This window comes from Rutidosis leptorrhynchoides, chromosome 1, assembly GCF_046630445.1.
Source record: "Rutidosis leptorrhynchoides isolate AG116_Rl617_1_P2 chromosome 1, CSIRO_AGI_Rlap_v1, whole genome shotgun sequence".
Lineage (NCBI taxonomy): Eukaryota > Viridiplantae > Streptophyta > Magnoliopsida > Asterales > Asteraceae > Rutidosis > Rutidosis leptorrhynchoides.
The window spans coordinates 338,059,225-338,067,443 of record NC_092333.1 but is presented as its reverse complement, the minus strand read 5'-3'; positions in this window follow the sequence as shown (position 1 = coordinate 338,067,443).

The following is an 8,219-nucleotide window of genomic DNA, read 5'->3' as shown; positions in this document are numbered from 1 at the left end:
TGACCTTTGACTATTCTCGACGATTCACGAACATTGTGTGTAAATAAATATGTATATATATATATATATATATATATATATATATATATATATATATATATATATAATTCTGTACATAAATAATATTATATATGTTAATAAATATTAAAGATTCAATAAATTATAGTTAGTAAATATGTTATAGTTAATAAAATTATATTGTAGTAAATTTAATTATAAATTTGAATATAATGATTTCATTAATATTATTATCATTACTTTCATTATTATTATTGTTAATAATAATATTAATATTTGTATTATTAATATTATTATTTCTAATATATATATATATATAAAGTTTGATATGTATAAGTTGTTATATTATTGTTATTATTAATAGTATTACTATCATTAATAATATTAATATTATTATAAGTAGTGTTAATAATAGAATTATTAATAAAATTGTTGTATTCATTTCTATTATAATTATTATCCTTAAACTTATTAAAATTCTTATTTTTATGATTATTAGTATCATTATTATTTATTATTACTATTAATATATTTATTAGAATTATTGATATTATTATCATTATTATTAATTTATTTATTAATATTAATTCCATTATTATTATTAAAATTAATATTAAATGTTAATGTTGTATAATTAATATTATTATATTTACTTAAAATACAGATATAAATATAGACGATATACAGTTATTCAAATACTTATATATATAAATACATATACATATACAAAATAAAGTTATATATACATACAAATATTTATACAGATATATATATGTATATGTGTAAATACAGTTAGATATGTATATACTCCGTATGCAAACACAATAAAAATAAATAATTCAGTTGCATATCATTTTCAGTCTTTTGTGAATTGATTTTTAACCTTCAAATTCATACCAATCAGGAATCAAATCATTGAATGAATCCAAAATCTGTTACAAGCCATTATCGATTTTATTTCTTTTTATTCATCTGCTAAATAATACAAGTACTTCTTGTCTGCTAAATTGATTGAGGGTCGACTTCACAAATCAATGGGAATCAAATTTTACGAAAACAAAACTCACACAAACATTTACAAGCACCATCTCCTTCACCTTTTCTCTATGACTCTCTCTTACATTTCTTTTTATGATTCGAATCACTTCACCATAAACCACCTCAACCCACCATCGAAACACATCTTCAAACACCATAAGCATTACCACAACTGCACTTTTGAATAACATCTTCTAACACATGCAAGGTTATGTTTAAACTCGAACCAAACCCAACTGTGTTCTTGCAGTCGTCGACCCACCATGATAACCACCATGTAACCACCACTCTAATCAATTACCTTCTAACCAACGGCCACCTCCATCATAAATCACCATGATTACAACCTCCTTCCACCCTAAACCTTACGATCACTAATTCCATCAACCATCAAATGAACCCATTTAGATGGCTACTACTGCTTACGCTTTACTCTACTTCTTTGTGACAACTATTGCTGCGATTCTTTTTTTGTATTTTTTGATCAATGAAGACAAGGAGATCGATGTTATGTAGTAATCTAAAAATTGATAAAGTGTTATTTAATGTGGTGATGAAGAAATGGGTGATTGGAAAAGAAATAAGATGAGCAAGGGCGACCTATACACGTATTCTTCTTTCTGTTTTCTTTTTATATTGCTCGAACCCAACCCCTTTCTTTTGATAAACCACTACAACCAAAAGTATCCAATTTAGTGTGTTAAAGTTACTTTATAAAAGTAACATTTCATAATACGGGACCTAGGTAGTGTGTGGGACAAAAAAACCGAGACTTATGGTAGTCCAAAATAGAGATTTAAAAGGGGACATTTAGCTTTTTCCTTGTTATTCTTTTGAGCTGAAAGTTACTAGGCAATACCCACTTGGATGCGTATAGATTAGATGTTAGTGAAGATAACAATCGATGGTGAACAATGGAAGAAACGAAACCTTATTTTTGCTGCTGTGCAGTTCCTTTTTGTTGGGGTTCGATCATTTAAGATTTCAACTGAAATCTTTTAAGAATACTAATGGGCTTATGGTTCTAATTGAACGCATAAAAGGACTAGTATAACTTGGGTTTGTAGATCAATTTGGTTAAGAAGAAAATAACAGAAGAAAGGTTAAATGAATTTAAGATCCATATTATATTAGATAACCAAGGACAGTGGAATGGTTTAGGAGTGGTTTGTGTTACCGAGAAGTCTCGAGTTCGAGTCCTGGCAGAGACAGTTTTATATTTTTTGGAGCTTATACTCTTAAAGTAGTAATTTATTATTATTATTATTATTATTATTTTCATTATTAGTATTATTATTAGAAAAAGTATTATTATTATTATTAATATCATTAACATTATTATTATCACAAGTATTATTAATATCATTATTATTAACGTTATAATAATTATTATTATTATTTTATTAGTATTATTATTATTATATCATTTTTATTATTAAAACTATCATATAACATTGTTATTAAAGTTATTATCCTTATTAAATTTATCATTTTTAATATTAACATTTTTATTATTACTATTATTACTATCACTATTATCATTATCCTTAAACTAGTATTACTACAAATTATTAATTTTGTAAACGAAAGGTTTTTATATATATATAAAGTATACTAATATTACATAAAATTTTGTTTTAACTAATATTATTGATGTAACATTAATTAAATATCAAATAAGTATCATAACGTATTATAAGTATTAATGAAATTATATATAAGAATATTAATCTTAATACATAACAGAATATATATAAACTTAGTTGATTTATATTATAATGTGTTAATATATATACATGATATAGGTTCGTGAATCCGAGGCCAACCATGCATTGTTCAGTATCGTTGTATGCATATTTTTACTACAAAATACAGTATTGTGAGTTTCATTACTCCATTTTTAAATGCTTTTACAATATATTTTTGGGACTGAGAATACATGCGCAACTTTTATAAATGTTTGACGAAATAGACACAAGTACTTAAAAACATTCTACGAATGAGTTATGAGTACACCGGATATCACCCCTTTTAGTCTGGTAATCTGAGAATTTGGGAACCGAGCCCCAAATTCACGCGAATCCTAAAGGTAGCTACCGGGTTTAACACCCCCACCCAGAATGTTCACTAGACGGAAGAGCTAGTGGGCGTGGTGTTTAGTACTTCGAAGTTTATATATTATACAGACGAGATGTTCTGTTTTTGGAGATATTATTAATGCGCATTATATGTTAAGGTCGGTTACCAAGCCAAGCTATGAAAGCAATGTGAATGTTATGTATCAAGAGAATGATTTTTATACACAGGTTATGTGTATTAGTTTTGTGCACGAGATATGTGCACGATTATTTGAAAATCGTGAGGCAACCTACGGGGGAGAAAAGGATACGAACCTACTCTGCTATGCATTATGAAAAATGGTTTCGTACACGAGATAGGTGTACTGTATTTGAATCTTGTGGTCTATCAAAGTGATGAATTTTATTGTTTACAATAAACCTATAAACTCACCAACCTTTTGGCTGACACTTGAAAGCATGTTTATTCTCATGTATGAAAGAAATCTTCCGCTGTGCATTTGGTCATTCTAGAGATATTACTTGGAGTCATTCATGACATATTTTAAAAGACGTTGCATTCGAGTCATTGAGTTCATCAAGATTATTACTAAGTCAATTATAGTTGGATATATTATGAAATGGTATGCATGCCGTCAACTTTCAATGAAATGAAAGTTTGTCTTTTAAAAAGGAATGCAATGTTTGTAAAATGTATCATATAGAGGTCAAGTACCTCGCGATGTATCCAAATGTAATGTATTAGTCCAGATGGATTAGGACGGGTCCTTTCACCAACCAAGCCTATCAGAACACCTATCACCAGCCATGGGACCCGGTCGATAATATGAACTGGAATCCATATCAAGATTGATACAATTCCATTAGTGATTTCTTATCTTTGTAGTGACCCGAACTTTTCCATGTTTATATATATTAAATAAAATTGATATTTACATGATTAAGTGTTTCCAACATGTTAAGCAATCAAACTTATTAAGACTTGATTAATTGGAATAGGTTTCATATAGACAATTGACCACCCAAGTTGACCGGTGATTCACGAACGTTAAAAACTTGTAAAAACTATACGATGACATATATATGGTTATATATATAGTTAACATGATTTTATTATAAGTATGTATCTCATTAGGTATTTTAACAATGAGTTATATACATAAAAATGAGACTATTAATTTAAGAAACTCGAAAACGATATATATAACGATTATCATTATAACAACGTCTTACTAGGTACATATGAATCATATTAAGATATTGATACACTTGGTTAATTATGTTAAATGATAAGTAAATATATTATTAAGTGTATTAACAATGAAATACATATGTAAAAATAAGACTACTAACTTAATGATTTCGAAACGAGACATATATGTAACGATTATCGTTGTAACGACATTTAACTGTATATATATCATACTAAGATATATTATATATCATAATATCATGATAATATAACAATTTAACATCTCATTTGTTATAATAAACAATGGGTTAACAACATTCAACAAGATCGTTAACCTAAAGGTTTCAAAACAACACTTACATGTAACGACTAACGATGACTTAACGACTCAGTTAAAATGTATATACATGTAGTGTTTTAATATGTATTCATACACTTTTGAAAGACTTCAAGACACTTATCAAAATACTTCTACTTAACAAAAATGCTTACAATTACATCCTCGTTCAGTTTCATCAATAATTCTACTCGTATGCACCCGTATTCGTACTCGTACAATACACAGCTTTTAGATGTATGTACTATTGGTATATACACTCCAATGATTAGCTCTTAGCAGCCCATGTGAGTCACCTAACACATGTTGGAACCATCATTTGGCAACTAGCATGAAATATCTCATAAAATTACAAAAATATGAGTAATCATTCATGACTTATTTACATGAAAACAAAATTACATATCCTTTATATCTAATCCATACACCAACGACCAAAAACACCTACAAACACTTTCATTCTTCAATTTTCTTCATCTAATTAATCTCTCTCAAGTTCTATCTTCAAGTTCTAAGTGTTCTTCATAAATTCCAAAAGTTCTAGTTTCATAAAATCAAGAATACTTCCAAGATTGCAACTTTACTTCCAAGTTTTCTAAATCCATTCCAAGTAATCATCCAAGATCAAGAAACCTTTGTTACTTACAGTAGGTTATCTTTCTAATACAAGGTAATACTAATATTCAAACTTTAATTCAATTTCAATAACTATAACAATCTTATTTCGAGTGGAAATCTTACTTGAAATTGTTTTCGTGTCATGATTCTGCTTCAAGAACTTTCAAGCCATCCAAGGATCCTTTGAAGCTAGATCTATTTTTCTCATTTCCAGTAGGTTTATCCAAAGAACTTGAGGTAGTAATGATGTTCATAACATCATTCGATTCATACATATAAAGCTATCTTATTCGAAGGTTTAAACTTGTAATCACTAGAACATAGTTTAGTTAATTCTAAACTTGTTCGCAAATAAAAGTTAATCCTTCTAACTTGACTTTTAAAATCAACTAAACACATGTTCTATATCTATATGATATATGCTAACTTAATGATTTAAAACCTGGAAACACGAAAAACACCGTAAAATCGGATTTACGCCGTCGTAGTAACACCGCGGGCTGTTTTGGGTTAGTTAATTAAAAACTATGATAAACTTTGATTTAAAAGTTGTTATTCTGGGAAAATGATTTTTATTATGAACATGAAACTATATCCAAAAATTATGGTTAAACTCAAAGTGGAAGTATGTTTTCTAAAATGGTCATCTAGACGTCGTTCTTTCGACTGAAATGACTACCTTTACAAAAATGACTTGTAACTTATTTTTCCGACTATAAACCTATACTTTCTCTGTTTATATTCATAAAATAGAGTTCAATATGAAATTTGATTCACTCAAAACGGATTTAAAATGAAGAAGTTATGGGTAAAACAAGATTGGATAATTTTTCTCATTTTAGCTACGTGAAAATTGGTAACAAATCTATTCCAACCATAACTTAATCAACTTGTATTGTATATTATGTAATCTTGAGATACCATAGACACGTATACAATGTTTTGACCTATCATGTCGACACATCTATATATATTTTGGAACAACCATAGACACTCTATATGTGAATGTTCGAGTTAGCTATACAAGGTTGATGTTGATTCCAAAATATATATAGTTTGAGTTGTGATCAATACTGAGATACGTATACACTGGGTCGTGGATTGATTCAAGATAATATTTATCGATTTATTTCTGTACATCTAACTGTGGACAACTAGTTGTAGGTTACTAACGAGGACAGCTGACTTAATAAACTTAAAACATCAAAATATATTAAAAGTGTTGTAAATATATTTTGAACATACTTTGATATATATGTATATATTGTTATAGGTTCGTGAATCAACCAGTGGCCAAGTCTTACTTCCCGACGAAGTAAAAATCTGTGAAAGTGAGTTATAGTCCCACTTTTAAAATCTAATATTTTTGGGATGAGAATACATGCATGTTTTATAAATGATTTACAAAATAGACACAAGTACGTGAAACTATATTCTATGGTTGAATTATCGAAATCGAATATGCCCCTTTTTATTAAGTCTGGTAATCTAAGAATTAGGGACCAGACACCCTAATTGACGCGAATTCTAAAGATAGATCTATTGGGCCTAACAAACCCCATCCAAAGTACCGGATGCTTTAGTACTTCGAAATTTATATCATATCCGAAGGGTGTCCCGGAATGATGGGGATATTCTTAAATATGCATCTTGTTAATGTCAGTTACCAGGTGTTCACCATATGAATGATTTTTATCTCTATGTATGAGATGTGTATTGAAATATGAAATCTTGTGGTCTATTGTTACGATTTGATATATATAGGTTAAACCTATAATAAAGCATGTTTATTCTCAGGTGAATACTAAGAGCTTCCGCTGTTGCATACTAAAATAAGGACAAGATTTGGAGTCCATGTTTGTATGATATTGTGTAAAAACTGCATTCAAGAAACTGATTTCGATGTAACATATTTGTATTGTAAACCATTATGTAATGGTCGTGTGTAAACATGATGTTTTAGATTATCATTATTTGATAATCTACGTAAAGCTGTTTAAACCTTTATTTATGAAATAAAGGTTATGGTTTGTTTTAAAAATGAATGCAGTCTTTGAAAAACGTCTCATATAGAGGTCAAAACCTCGCAACGAAATCAATTAATATGGAACGTTTTTAATCAATAAGAACGGGACATTTCAGTTGGTATCCGAGCGTTGGTCCTAGAGAACCAGAATTTTGCATTAGTGTGTCTTCTCGAGGTTGTTAGGATGCATTAGTGAGTCTGGACTTTGACCGTGTTTACTTGAAAAAAAAAAAAAGATTGCTTAACAAATTTTGTTGGAAACTATATATTTTTAACATGTGAATATTATGGGATATATTAATCTCTTAACGTGTTTGATATTATGTGATAGATGTCTACCTCTAGAACAAGTCCCATTGACTCACCTAATAATAATGAAGAGTCGAATGTAAATTGGAATGATTCGTGGACTGATTCACAAGTTCCCGAAGAGGAACCGGAAGAAGAATCGGAACCGGAAGAAGAATCGGAACCGGAAGAAGAACCAGTGGGGGAAATAATAAAATGATTAAGTAGAAGAAAATCCTCAACCAACCGACCAAAGTTAATTATGGTCAACGGTGTTTCCGCCAAGGAAGCAAAATATTGGGAGGATTACCAATTCTCCGATGAATCGGATCCCGACGAGGATTCCGATGATGTTATAGAAATTACCCCAAATGAATTTAAAAAGGCAAAAGAGAACAATAAGGGAAAGGGCATAAAAATAGAGAAATCTGATTCCAACCCCGATGAACTTTATATGTATCGTCAACACCCGTATTTCTTAAGTTGTAACAATAACCCGGGAACCTCTAAACCACCAGATTTTTCTAAACCAATGTGGAAAACGATGGCTCGTATTAGGGGAACATCATATATCCCTAGAAACTTGTCAAAACGAACCAAAACCGAAGAAGAAGAAACGAGCGA